Raw genomic sequence first — 15489 nt, 5'->3', positions numbered from 1 at the left:
TTTTGCTGTGAAGAAGAGGCATGTGATCTCTGCTGAGTCAAATTCAGTTTTGAGAACTGCAAAAGTAAACCAAGCATCTGTGATAATATCTTGTAGGCAGAGAAACTGCCCAATAATCTTACAAAAACCTCTGGAAGAGCATGACATTGTGAATGGATTAATGGAATTTATTTACCAAAAAAATTAAACATATAAAGCTTTATTTTACATAATTAAAAAACTAATCTTTATTTCATGAAGGAATAACCTTTAGATGGTAATATATTTTCCTCAAAAAGCATTTTATTAAAAAAAAATCCGATTTAAATCAAAAAAATCTGATTTAAATCAAAAAAATCTGATTTTTTTTTATTTTTTTAAAAAAATCATTGATTTTTATCCACCCTGCTTACTTGTATCCAAAAGTCATGGGAACCTAAAGTGGAAAAAGTTATAGAAAATGAGAAGGTGAAGTTCTTGTGGGACTTTCGAATACAGATGGATTGTCATTTGGAACACAACATGCCAGATATCACAGTTGTTGAAAACCGAAACATACAATTTATTGACATCGCGGTACCAGGAGATGCCAGAGTCAAAGAAGAAGAACTGGAAAAAATCATGAAATATTGTGACCTGGCCATCAAAACTTCATGGCTATGGATGAAACATGTAACAGTAATACCCATTGTCATTGGGGCACTTGTTACCATGTCCAAGAATTTTATAAGATACATCAACAAATTGCAGCTTCCTGCAATAATGCCAGCAGAACTGCAAAAAACTGCGCTACTTGGAACATCGTACATCTTAAGAAGGTACTTGGTTAATACCTAGGACGCTGGCAGCAACCCATATCAACCATTAGCATCAATCAATGGTATTTGTGATGCATTTTTGAATGTTCAGTTGACTGAGTTTCATGTTTAATGAATAAAGTAAATAATAATGATATGGCAAAGGCAAGCAAGGGTAGTATCAATAGTAATAGGCACCTTGGGAGCAATCCCAAAACAACTAGAGCATCACTTGAACACTATCGGCATTGACAAATTTGCCATCAGTCAATTGCAGAAGGTGGCTTTATTTGCTTTAGCTTCCATCCTGCGACGATATCTGTCAAACATCCAGATTTGCCTATCCCAGGTGCTTCATAAGGACTTGATAAGTAGACAGAAATGCCAAACCTAGTCTGAACATTTGGCTGACTGTGTAATGATCAATAATGATAATAAATGATAATGATAACAACAACAACAGTAGTAGTAGTAGTAGTAGTAGTAGTAGTAGTAGTAATAGTAATAGTAATAGTAATAGTAATAATAGTATTTCGTGGTTGAAAATTTTGCATTCTGTTCTTTGAGCATGCTAGGTGAAGGAATAAGAGTATATTGTTCAGGCTGGTGAGGGAAAGGTGTTTGACACTAGTTCTTGACTCCATCTGCTCTTGATGTAATAAATGCTTAGGTTATGATTAAGACGGAAATGAGGAAATTAGACACAGCAGACCATTTTTACTGAGTTTGGTGAATTAAAGCATCATTTTGCCCTTTAAATTTCTTTCCAATGAAAAGAAAAAGAAATTCATATCTGGCCACAGTACACAGGAAGAGGGGTCTAAACTGGTTTCTAAAGAACTGGATGGGACCCATAATTTGCTGCTCCCACTCCCATGGTAGTTGTCTTCTCCTAAGCCGTGTTTGGCAATAGTCTCAGAACCATGCAATATTTTCCATCAATCATGGCTTTTTGCGTCTTCTCCAAGGCCGCTACTCTGGACTACACCAGATGTTGCTAGGTAAGAAATCTCTTTCTGACTTAGTTGCTTTCCACCTGGATTGCTGAAATATGGTGTCCTTGATGCCAAAGTGAGCTTCAAGGACCCAATGGGATTGGAATCAAAGCTAGCTGAGAGCTGCAGTGGAACTGAGGGACACCAGATTGGGAAATGCTGCCTTAAAGCATTGTGGGAAATTCTCTCCCCCATCCCCCAATAGGAGATTATCTGCCAGATTCCCACATACACACTGGACTTATAAACTTCATACAGTACTTTTATCATTACTACCACATAACTTTTATTTAGTATATGAGGTAAAGGTAAAGGAGTCCCTGCAGATTTTACTCTGCTAGTCATTGCTGACTATAGAGGGTGGTGTTCATCTCCATTTTAAGGCCATTGGGCTAGCGCTGTCCAAAGACATTTCTGTGGTCATGTGGCCAACATGACATCACAGAGCACTGTTATCTTCCCCCCCGAAGTGGTACCTATTTATCTACTTGCATTTGCATGCTTTCAAACTCCTAGGTTGGCAGGAACTAGGACGTGGATCGGAGCTCATCCAGTCACAAGGAGCTTGGATTTCGAACTTGATGACAAGCCCAGCATCTTAACCTCTGAGCCACCACAAAGCTCCTCTGTATATGAGGTTCCCTTTGGATCAGGGGTGTCAAACTGGCAGCCCGTGGGCTGGATGCATCACATGCAGGCCACGCCTACCCAAGCTCATCAAAGGCAAAAAAGTCAAGATAGTTATGATATGTCACGTGATGCGATCATGTTTGACACCCGGGCTTTGGATTCATTGAGAAAAACAATAGTAATGGAAGGAGATTTTTCTTTCTTTTTAATTGACAACCATTCTTCAGTGTGAGAATTGGCTCAAATTCACAGTTTCCCAGCTGAGAGCCAGGCAAATACTTGTAGAGGACATAAAATGTCAACCTTGCTTCCACAAATGCCCAGGGCATTAATTGTAGGACCTAGGGAAGAGAGGACCTGACTACCAAATCCACTGTATCTGATATTTTTGGCTCACTCAAGGCCTATTCTGGTCCCCATTGTGATTAATTACTTATGTATCTCTGAGCAACATGATAACTAAACTATGGATACAATTCCTCCCATTTCCTAAACATAGTTTTGCCAGCCATAGTATTGGTTCCTTTGCGGACACCATAACAGTTTTAAAAGTCTGCCATCACAACTAAGCCAAGCCAGCAGGATTTATGAACTGACGTAAATTGGCCTTGGCTACTTGGTGATTTCTTCCAAGAAAAAACAATACTCCTGTGAAGGTTTGCAGAAAGGTTGCTAGCAGTAATTTCTTACCTACAAGCGGTGGTGGAGGCATTGTTCACGTCAGATGAGTGGGGTAATGGATTTTAAAACTACAGGACAAGCTCCAGATGGTTCCAAGTCCTTCATCTGCTTAGAGATATGTGCCTTGGGGATTACTGTGTAGCCTTGCAAGAGTCCTTCTTCCTATGTAATCCACCTCACAGGGTTATTATGAGGTTAATATGAGCTGTTTACTTTGCTGCTCTGAGGTCTCTGGCAGAAGGTAGAAATGCAAACATGAAGAACAAAATCATGATGATTATCATTAGTCCCTCCTTGCAGACCTCCTGAAAGATAACCTGTGGGATCGATAAGATCAGTTGAAGTTGCATCTATCAATATTACCAGCACCACAACACATACTCAAGATCCATAATTCTCAAGACTTCCCCTTGGCCCTCTAGGGATAAAATTCTGCAACTATTGTTCTCGTGCTTACTAAAAAAAAACAGTACATTTATGTCACCAAAATCATTATCTATTTGAGGCAGACAAATCATTCTAATTAATGCCAGGGCCAAATTAAGTCCATAATACTGTTACTTTTATCAGTGCTGCTCAACCATAGCAAATTAAGAGGTGTGGAAAAGCCATCATTCATCCTCAAACAGTATAAAATGGGAAGCTTCATGCAGCCCCAATTAATTTCTTGTTACTTAACTGTTAAAATATTTAAATTTAATAGCTGGAATAGTGGGGTTCTACAATGAGCCAGAACACACAATTATAGTTGATTGGTTGGCGAGTGCTGGCTCCTGCATGTGGCAATCTGCACTGTGATTGGTTGCTGTGCGTGTGGAGGGGTTGTTTCCCTTTCCTCCCACCTTTTTCTTTTGCGTGCTCTGCGTACACTGTGATTTACCTCATGCTGCTCCTGTTTGCCTATCTTGCTTGCTGTAAATATAGATGTACATATATATAGTTATTTATATAAAACTAAAAGTTCATGTCAGGTCTCTGACTTTATTTGGACATCTGCTGTACAATTCCCTGACAGGCCCAAAAATGCCTTGAAGTGCCAATAGTAAATTTCTCTGAGGTAAAAGTTTCTTCGTGATCCTGAGGGAGATTGAAGATGATTGGCTTATAAAGACAGCATGATGCTATCTGTTACAGAAATGGGAGGAGGATTTCCTTTGGCTTGATTTAATGAGACAAATTATCTTAAATGGAGGTTAAAAATGGAGATGTTTCTGTGGAGGGAGGATTTGTGGACAGTTGTAAGCAATCTTCCAGAACATTTCAAAGAGAAACAGCAAAATGAAAAAGGACTAGCTAGCACAATTTTGTGCTTGGAAGATAGTCAGGTATAATAAATGTGTGTGGGCTAACATCTGCTAGAGAATGCTGACTTGCCGTGTGCAGAATTTATGTAAGCGAGACAGCAAGCAGCAAAGTAAGTCTCACAGAAAACTTTATAGAGCAAGACTAAAGTCTGGAGAAACTTTGTCAGATTACCTCCAGTTCATGAGGAAAACTTTCCTGAATTAGAAGAGTGAGGAGGGTGTTTTCAGAAGTACACAAAGTGTATGCTGTGCTTAGTTCCCTTGATGTTACTTGGGACATGTTAGTACCAAGCCTTGAGTCCATGGACAAGCATGATTTAACTATGAATTATATAACTGGGAGGCTTTTGCAGCAAGAACAGAAAAGATTTGAGAAAAATGTGCATGAGATAAACTATAGTAATTTACAATTCAGTCAGAAAGGAACTGCATTCAAGAGAAATAACAAGGCAGAAGATAAAGTCTGTGTAATGGAAACACTGCTTTGCATTTGGATCCACTCAACATATTAGAGAAATTGCTCAGTAAGACAATTAAAAGATACAAACAGGAGAGAGACAACACAACAACAGAAGAAGGAAGATACAGATTTCTGTGGGAAAGGCAAACAACAAAGACACTAAAGATATTTGGTTGTTGGACAGTGGGGCAAGTGAGCATATTCTAAATAACCCAGTTCTATTTTCCAGTTTGGGACCAGCTGCCCAGGAATATGTAAACCTGGCAAATGATCATCATTCTTTTGTACAGGGGCAAGCATCAATATGTATCATGTATTAGTAAGTTGTTTGATAAGGTTTCATGTCTACCAGATTCAGATCACAATTTGCTGAGTGTGTCTTGTTTAACAATGAAAGGTATGAACTAATTTTTGCAAAGGGTACATGCAAGGTCATAGAGAATAACAGGTTGTGTACACAAGGTTTGAAACTAAACAATTTATATGTTTTGAATCACAAAGAAACGTGGCAATATGCAATCTTTTCTAATGAACCAAACCATAATGGGTGTGCACATTTATTACACAGAAGACTGGGTTATGCAAGCTTTAAAGTATTACAGAAAATGCCTGACTGTAGGTTTGAATGTAAAATTTGTGACAACTACAGGTAGTCCTTGATTTGCAAAGTTCATTCAGTGAGCGTTCAAAGTTAGAACAGCACTGAAAACGGTGACATGGCTGTTTTTCAAAGTTACAACTTTTGCAGCATCCCTGTGATCATGTAATCAAAATTCAGATGCTTGGCAATTGACACATATTTATGATGGTTGTAGTGTCCTATGGTCATGGATTAACTTTTGCAACCTTCTGACAAGCAAAGAGGGGAAGCCAGATTCCTTTAACAAACATACTACTGCAGTGATTCACTTAACAACAGTGGCAAGAGAGGTTGTAAAATGGGGCAAAATTCACTTAACAAATCTTTCACTTAGCAACAAATTTTGGGCTCAATTAGTTGAGGATTACTTGTATTTGGATTATTCAATTTGTAAAGAGACCGAATCAAAGGTATATCCTGTCAGAAAAAGAAGTTATAGGAAATCTGATAGGATTTTTCAGTTACTGCATGCTGATTTAATTGGCCTCTATTTCCATCAATGGGAAGGGCCAAATTTGCTTTGGTAATTGATGATTTCTCAAAATATGGGTTTTGTTATTTTTGTTGTTAGCTACGAAGTCATGTCCAACCCATCGTGACCCCATGGACATTCCTCCAGGCCTTCCTGTCCTCTACCATCCTCTGGAGTACATTTAAGATCACGCTGACTGCTTCAGTGACTCCATCCAGCCACCTCCTTCTCTGTCGTCCCCTTCTTCTTTTGCCCTCAATCTTTCCCAGCATTAGGCTCTTCTCCAGTGAGTCTTTCTTTCTCATTAGGTGGCCAAAGTATTTGAATTTCATCTTCAGGATCTGGCCTTCTAAAGAGCAGTCAGGGTTGATCTTCTCTAGGACTGACCAATTTGATCACCTTGCAGTCCAAGGGACTCGCAGGAGTCTTCTCCAGCACCATAGTTCAAAGGCCTCAATTATTTGGTGCTCAGCCATTCTTATGGTGCAACTTTCACAGCCCTACATTGCAACTGGGAACACTATAGCCTTGACTATACACACTTTTGTTGGCAGGGTGATGTCTCTGCTTTTAAGTACAGTATGTTGTCTACATTTGCCATAGCTTTCCTCCCCAGGAGCAAGCGTCTTTTAATTTCTTGGCTGCAATCCCCATTTGCGGTGATCTTGGAGCCCAGGAAAATAAAATCTGTCACTACCTCCATTTCTTCCTCATCGGTTTGCCAGGAATTGAGAGGGCCTGATGCCATGATCTTAGTTTTCTTAATGTTGAGTTTCCAGCCAACTTTTGCACTCTCCTTCTTCACCTGCATCAAGAGGCTCTTTACTTCCTCTTCACTTTCTGCCATTAGAGTGGTATCATCTGCATATCTGAGGTTGTTATTTCTCCCGGCAATCTTAACTCCAACTTTTGATTCATCTAGCCCCGCCTTTCTCATGATGTGCTCTGCATATAAGTTAAATAGGCAGGATGACAGTATATAGCCTTGCCGGACTCCTTTTCCAATTTTGAACCAATCAGTGGTTCGGTGTCCAGTTCTCACTGTTGCTTCTTGACCCGCATATAGGTTTCTCTTAAGGCCCATTTGACTCACATTTTAGGATGTCTGGCTCTAGATCAGTGACCATCCCATCATGGTTATCAGGTACGTTAAGCTCGTTCTTGTATAGTTCTTCTGTGTAATTTTGCCATCTTTTCTTAATCTCTTCTGCTTCTGTTAGGTTCCTGCCATTTTGGTTCACTATCATGCCCATCTTTGCATGAAACATTCCTTCCGTATCTTCAATTTTCTTGAACAGATCTCTGGTCCTCCCTATTCTATTGTTTTCTTCTATTTCTTTGCACTGTTCATTTAAGAAGGCATTCTTATCTCTTCCAACTATTCTCTGGAATTCTGCATTCAATTGGCTGTATCTTTCTCTTTCTCCCTTGCCTTTCGCTTCCCTTCTTTCCTCAGCTATTTGCCAAGTTTCCTCAGACAGCCATTTTGCTTTCTTGCATTTCTTTTTCTTTGGGATGGTTTTAGTTGCTATCTCTTGTACAATGTTGCGAACCTCCATCCATAGTTCTTCATTGGATATAGCCACTGGGTATACAAAAACGTAAGGATCTTGTGAAACAACTTGGTTTAAATGTTGTCCAGCTATAAATTGGAGGGGCATTAAGATATTTAAATTTAGTAGCTGGACGAGTGGAGCTGTACAATGAGCCTGTTAGGTGTTTGTGCCAGCCATGGCAGTTTCTTAAAAGGCCACCAGATGGGAGCAAAGAGGCACTTTTGATCCACTGGTGGGTCAAGGGGCTCTGGCCCCTGCAGCCCCATTGGGGAGAGTTAATGGCCCTCCGGCCCTCTCACACACATTGGTAAGGGAGGGGCCACGGACCCTATAAGAACCCCTGCACAGGGGCTGCTCTTTGGCTCTTGTTCTAGCTTCCTACGGGACTGATCCATGGGCTCAATCCAGGCATGGATGCCTCCATGCCAGGGAACTCATTTTACCTACTTTATTCCTAAATAAAGATTTAACTTGATTGCATCCTTGCGTGCTGACTTTTCTTGGAAGTGCCCACAACGAACCATCGATCTTCGTGAGATCCCTCACAGAGCCAGAACACAGTTATTGTTTGGTTGGAGAGTGCTGGCAAACTGCACTGTGATTGGTTACTGTGGTGCTTTCCCAACTTTTTCCTCAGTGTGCTCTATGTGCTCTGTGATTTACCTCATGATGCTCCTGTTTGTCTATCTTATTTGCTGTAAATATAGATATAAATATATATTTATTTATAAAACTGCAAGTTTGTGTCAGCGACTCTGTCTTCATTTGGACATCTGCTGCATAATTCCCTGACATTTACTATTTAGGTCTGCAGGTCAAAATTGACGTGACTGTGCATTTGGTGATGCTATGCGTCACCCAGTAAAATCTTCCTGTCACCTTCAAAAATCCCATGTGGATTAAGTGACTGCCTTAATTCTCTCTTCTCCCTGCCACAGTGTTATTATCAATAGTTATCACTATTATCACTGCTCTGTGGAAGGAAAGAAAGGGAAGAGATGGAGGAATGAATATTAAGAATCCTCACAGCTGAGAGATTCAATTTATTGCTTGAGGGCAATAAGGCAACTTATTTTTGTAGAGCATGTTAAATGTATCCTTAACTCATATTGGTAGGAGTTGAAGGTGTTTAAAAGATGTCCAATAAGTTTCTTAAACCAAACCTTTTTAAATTCCTCTCTCATTCCCTCCAGCATGGGGAATAATTAGGAGTCTACCTGCTCGTCTGCAAGGTGGTCAGCTGGTGATGTGTGGGTTTTGGCTCACAGTTTGCAATTCTGTCCAACTACTTTTCTTCCTTTTCTTCTGAGGCAGTCCTCTGAGCATAGGTGTGTACAAACTAGAGATCCCCTTCCACCCTTTTGACTTTCTTGGCAGTGGAGCAGTTCCACACTTTTGTACATAGCCTGTGGCTTCTCAGTCCTGGTCTGTTTGGTTAGAACAGGTCTCCATTCATTTTCCCTAAAACTGAGTTTGGCTCCACCATGATCACAGAAACCAAAGAGATTCCAAGACCTTTGGATGAACACAGTGGCTTCATTATCTGGATTATTTTTCCTCATCCCAAGAGAGATAGGAGGATGGCTATTGAGGATATTCTTCTTATAAAGGAGAGATTGCTTAGAACTAGTGTTTTTCAAACTTTAAGTTGCATGGATTTCGACTCCTAGAATACCCTAGCGACAGGGGTGGGTTCTACTTACCTTTACTACCAGTTTGCAATGGGATTGTGTGTGCCCTATGAAAACTCCAAACTTAAGGGGCAATTTGAGAGTCTCTTTATCCCTATCTTGCACCAAACTATGTGTCAAGGTTGATCATTTATATCTGATACCAAAATCTGTTGACCTTGTTTACATGATGTGACCTTAGCTCAGAGGTGGGTTTCAGCAGATTCTGACCAGTTCTGGAGAACCGGTAGCAGAAATTTTGAGTAGTTCAGAGAACCAATAGTAAAAATTCTGACTGTCCCCACCCCCATCTATTCTCTGCCTCCCAAGTCCCAGCTGATTGGGAGGAAATGGGGATTTTGCAGTAACCTTCCCCTGCCACGCCCACCAAACCATGCCACATCCACCAAGCCACGCCCACAGAACCGGTAGTAAAAAGTTTTGAAACCCACCACTGCCTTAAATACATGGTATATTTGTTGTTCATCATGCACTGACAGCACCTGGAATATAGACCAAGTGCCTGATAACTGTATAAACAGCTGTCAATTTAAGTAATCTTGGGCTTCTCCCTAATGTACTAAAATTTCTCCTCTACCTTATTTGTCAGCAGGAGTGGGAAAAAGCAAGAAAATTTGGGAGGTATCTTAGCTCAGAATGAATCCTAAATTTCTAGAAACTTAATATGAAAGAAAAATTAAAGGATGTTGCTTTGTTGTTTAGTCACTAAGATTACCAACTCTGGTGATCCCATGAACCATAGCACACCAAGCCACTTCCTCTACTCTCTCCCAGTTTGCCCAAATTCATGTTCATTGCATCAATGACAGTATAAGGTAAATACTTCATCCTCTGCTGTCCCCTTCTTTTACCTTTTAACCCGTACTTTCCCAACATCAATGAGTCCTCTTTTCCAATGAGTCCACTTTTCTCATTTGGGGCCAAAGTATTTGAGCTTCAATTTCAGAATCCATTCTTTCAAAGGACACTTAAGGTTGATTTCCTCTAAGATTGACTGATTTGATCTCCTTGCAGTCCAAGGAACACTCAAAAATCTTCTCCAACACAATTCGAAATTCTTCAATTCTTCAATTCTTAAATTCTTCAGCACTCAGCCTTCCTTACGGTCCAACTCTCACAATCATATATTACTAATAGGAAAATCATAGCTTTGACTATATGGACCTTTATCAGCAAGGTGATGTCTCTACTTTTTAATATGATGTCTAGGTTTGCCACAGCTTTTTTCCCCAAGGAGCAAACATCTTTTAATTTCATGGTTTCAGTCACCATCTGCAGTGATCTTGGAGCCCATGATTTCATTTTTTAAAAATGTTGAGTTTCAAACCATTTTTTTCACTTTCCTCTCAAGAGGTTCTTTAGTTCCTTTTCATTTTCTGCCATTTTAGAGTGGTATCATCTGCATATCTGAGATTGTTGATATTTCCCCAGGCACTCTTAATTCTGGCTTGTGATTTATCCAGCCCAGCATTTTGCATGTTCTCTGCATATAAGTCAAATAAGCAGAATGATAATATAACCCTTGCATTTTATTCATTTTCCTATTTTGAACCAGTCAATTGTTCAATGTCCAGTTCCAACTATTTCTTCTTGGTCTTCATATAGGCTTCTCAGGTAACATGATATAGTATTCCCATATCTTTAAGAACTTGCCATAGTTTGTTTTGATCCACACAATCAAAGGCATAGTCAATGAAACGAATAGTTTTTAAAAACTTTGCTATTGTTCCATAATCCAGCAAATATTAGCAATTTGATCTCTAGTTCCTCTGGTAGGATTTTGAGCATCACCTTGCTAGCGTGCAATGAGCATGAAATGAGTGCAATGTATGGTAGTTTGAACATTCTTTGGCATTGTCCTTCTTTGGGATTGGAATGTAAACTTAACCTTTTCCAATCCTGTGGCCATTGTTGAATTTTTAAAATTTGCTGGCATATTGAGTGCAGCATGTTAACAGCATAATCTTTTAGGATTTTAAATAGATCAGTTGGAATACTGTCAACTCTGTTGGCCATGTTGTTGATAATGCTTCATAAGGCCTATTTGACTTCATACTCCAGGATGTCTGGTTCATGATCAGCAATCATACCATTGTGGTTATCAGGGACATTAAGATCTTTCTTGAATAGTTCTTCTGGATATTCTTGCCACTTCTTTTTAATCTCTTCTGCTTCTGTTGGTCTCTACCATTTTTGTCCCTTATCGTGCCCTGTATAGACTTTATAGAGCTTCTCCATCTGCAAAGTACACAATCTGATTTTGGTATTGGTTATCTAGTGATGTCCATGTGAAAATCATCTCTTGGATTGTTGGAAGAGTGTTTGCTACGACTAAACTCTTATTAGCCTTTGCCCTGTTTCATTTTGTACTCCAAGGCCAAACTTGCCTGTTATTCCAGTTACCTTTTGAATTCCTTCTTCAACACTCCAATCCCCTATGATGAAAATGACATCTATTTTTGTTAGTTCTAGATGTTGTAAGTCTTTATAGAACTAGTCAACTTCAGCATCTTTGGCATCAGTGGTTGGGATGTAGACTTGGATTACTGTGAATAGTTTGTCTTGGATTCAAATCATCATTCTTTTTGAGACTGTCCGGTAGTACAGCTTTCCCACTCTTTTATTGACTATGAAGGCCAGTCCAATCTTCTAAGGGATTCTTGCTCACAGTAGTAGATATAATGGTCATCTGAATTAAATTCATCCTTTCATGTCCTTTAGTTCACTGATTCCCCAGATGTTGATATTCAATCTTGCCATCTCATTTATGACCACATCAAGCTTACCTTGATTCATAGATCTTACATTCCAGATTTTTGTCCAATTGTTCTTTACAGCAGAGTTCCCCAACCATTTTGGCTTCATGGACCAGCAGGGGAGGGGATGAGAGGAGATGGTTCCATGTGTGTGGTGGGCAAGCATATGCACACAGCTCCATTTGCATGATAAGGCATTGATCCATGAAAGGGAGAGGATGTTATTACCCTTCTTGTAATACAAGTAATCTTCCACAATGTCACTACAATGACCTCCAGAGAATTGAATTTTGGCAAATTTGTAGCTGTTTCAATGTTACTTACATCACTGCACTACTGCAGGTAGCTGCAGTGTGCAACCATAATTTCTAGTGCTCCTTTACAGTTTCCCACAAGGCAATGGAGAAGACAGCAGAGAGTGTTGCAAGTTCTTTGGGCAAGTCTCTCCCACCTATCAGCTTCCAAAACCCCTTTGCTGTCACACCATGAGGGCCACTTGTCCTTCACATTTACCCTTCTTAGCTTGTGCCTCACCACTGCATGCCTTCCCTGAATGACATGGCACCTCTCAGATATTTAGCTATTCCTGCACTACTGCACATCCTTGCTAACTCATGCTGTACTCTCATGTGTCCTCCCCAGTCCATACAACATCTCTCTCACACTCAATAGCCATCCTGATCTGTGCCATACCCTGGCATTTCCTCCTCAGTGCATGAGAGGCGCCATGCAGGAGAACATTGCAGCATAGGCTATGATGGATGTATAGGAGCGTGCAAGAGATGTTGCATAGATTGGGGAGGATGCATATAGGTGTAGCACGGGCTGTAAATTGTTCATAGGAGTGTAACATTGGCCAATGCAGCACAAGGACAGGGGGGCTATAAATATTGAATGAGTAGAAGAGAGTTACCAGGGCAACTTTTGACTTTCCTGTTGGGTTCCCCATTGCATTGTGGGAAACTATCAGAACCATTGGAAATATAAATACGTGGTTGTGGCTGGCCACAATGTTGTGACAGCATAGCAGACTGAATTGGCCATAAATTTCCCAAATACTAATTCTGCAGGAGCCAGATTTGGGCACATTCTATAAGTTATCTCATTTGGGATATATTGATTCAAAAACTGTTGGCCTATGATATACTGTTTTGCCTAAATCAAGGTTGCAAAAATAAAAAGGCACAAGATTTTTTTTACTAGTATAAAGATATAGATAAAGGGAGGGGCGGAAATGAAAAAAAATCATATAGAGCAAGATGACACTCTATCGTCACCTAGGGGCCACAGTTGCAATACCAATTAACAGAGGTACAGATGAAGGCTAGCTGTGAATCTAATTGGTTGATATGGCAACAGTTTGAGAAACTTAGAATCTCTTTCTCTTTCTCAATCTTTATTAAAGCCCTATAATTTTGCAGACTGAATGCAAGTGAGCCAACAGAGTCCTGGGTAAAGCTGGGAGTTCTCATAGATGACTGGAATCAAGAGCCATTACCAAGCAGACAGTGGTCGAACTGCTGCAATGGATGGATGGCACGTTGTTCTTTCAAAAATTCAAATCAGAAAAAAAGACTTTGGTTTTATGCATTTGCCTCCTCAATCCAAAAGTTGTAATTGCCATATTATTACTCTAGACAGAAGAAATGTTTGGATATTATATTTTCTCTAAATTGTAGGGTAGAAAAGGAAGATCTAGGACAATTTGCCGTGGGCAGCTCACCACCACCAAGTTGCCTGTCAGTTTACTGCCACCAAGTCGCTGCAGGACAACTACACATCCATGTCCAACTACCATGGGGATAACTTGACATGGGTAGCCAGAGGGAGAGCTGGGCAGGCAGGCAAGGAAGCAGATGGAGAGCGCAAAGTGGTTGTGGTAGCCGGGGAATTTCCATTTTTACATGTACCCACTGTTGCTGCCAAGCTCTGGCCAAAGAGGCCAGGGACAATGGTGGCAGCAGCGATAGGGTGGGTGGGTGGGAGGGAGGGAGGTGGTGGCAGTCAGGAGTGTCAGGTTTTCACATACACACCTTGCTGCTGTCTCCACCCTCTTTGGCCAGTAGGCCAGTATGGCAGCAATGGCGGCTGTGGAGTTTGTGAAAATGGGACACTCCGAGCTGCCACCGTCACTCTGTCCATCTGCTCGGTTGTCCGCCTGGCTCTTCATCTGGCTACCTGCAGCAAATTGTCCCCTTAGTGAGTTAGCCATGTGATGACTTGGCGGCGAGTTGGCAGAGATGACTTGGCAGTGGCAAGCTGGCAGCAGTGAGCTAGCCATGCTGAAGTCACTGTGCCAAGTTGCCCTAATCTGGAAAGGGAAGGGGACCAAGAGGAGGGAACAGCCAATATTGAGCACCTAAAAGAACAGACGGCCAGATAGGAACAACCAACAATTTTATCTATGCATTAAAAGTCACCAGCCTGTAGGAATCAAATATCTGATTTGATTTGATTTGATTATATTTTTATACCGCCCTTCTCCCGAAGAACACAGGGCGGTGAACAGCCATAATAAAACAATATACAAGACAAATATAAAAACCATATTAAAATAATTCAATTTTGGCCGAATTTAAAATTCCCATTCTAAAGCCCTTATAAAACCATATTAAAAACCCATATTTAAAACCCAAATTAAAATTATTGTCCCATCAGACCGGCTTGCTGGAATAACAGGGTCTTCAGCGCACGACGGAAGGCAGGGAGGTCGGGGATCCTTCATATATCCGGGGGCAATTCGTTCCATAGGGCAGGAGCCCCCACAGAGAAGGCTCTCCCCTGGGAGTCGCCAGTCGACATTGTTTGGCCAACGGCACCCTGAGGAGGCCCTCTCTGTGGGAGCGTATTGGTCGGTGGGAGGCAGTCAGTGGCAGCAGGCGGTCCTGTAAATATCCAGGCCCTAAGCCATGGAGCGCTTTAAAGGTGGTAACCAACACCTTGAAACGCACCCGGAAGACCACTGGGAGCCAGTGCAGCTCGCGCAAGAGAGGTGTTACATGGGAGCGACGGGTCGTCCCCATTATAACTCACACGGCCGCATTCTGGACCAGTTGGAGCCTCTAGGTGCTTCTCAAGGGAAGCCCAATGTAGAGAGCATTGCAATAGTCCAGACGGGAAGTGACGAGGGCGTGGGTGACTGTGCGCAAGGCATCCCGATCTAGAAAGGGACGCAACTGGGAGACCAGGCGAATCCGATAAAAAGCCCCCCTGGCTACGGCCATCATATGATCATCCAACAACAGCCTGAGTCCAGGAGGACGCCCAAGTTGCAAGCCCTATCTGAGGGGGGTAAGATCTCATCCCCAATAGACAGTGATGGTTCTAGCTGGTTATATCGGGATGCCGGGAACCACAGCCACTCAGTCTTGGAGGGGTTGAGTCTGAGCCTGTTCCTCCCCATCCAGATCCGCACGGCCTCCAGGCAACAGGACATCACGTCAAGGGCATCATTGGGGTGGCCTGGGGTTGAAATGTACAACTGCATGTCATCAGCATACAGTTGACACTTCACCCCAAAGCCATGGA

Source organism: Pantherophis guttatus, chromosome 4 (genome assembly GCF_059756535.1).
Source record: "Pantherophis guttatus breed Tessera chromosome 4, ASM5975653v1, whole genome shotgun sequence".
Taxonomy (NCBI): Eukaryota; Metazoa; Chordata; class Lepidosauria; order Squamata; family Colubridae; genus Pantherophis; species Pantherophis guttatus.
The sequence above is the reverse complement of the archived record's forward strand: the minus strand, read 5'-3'. Positions refer to the sequence as shown.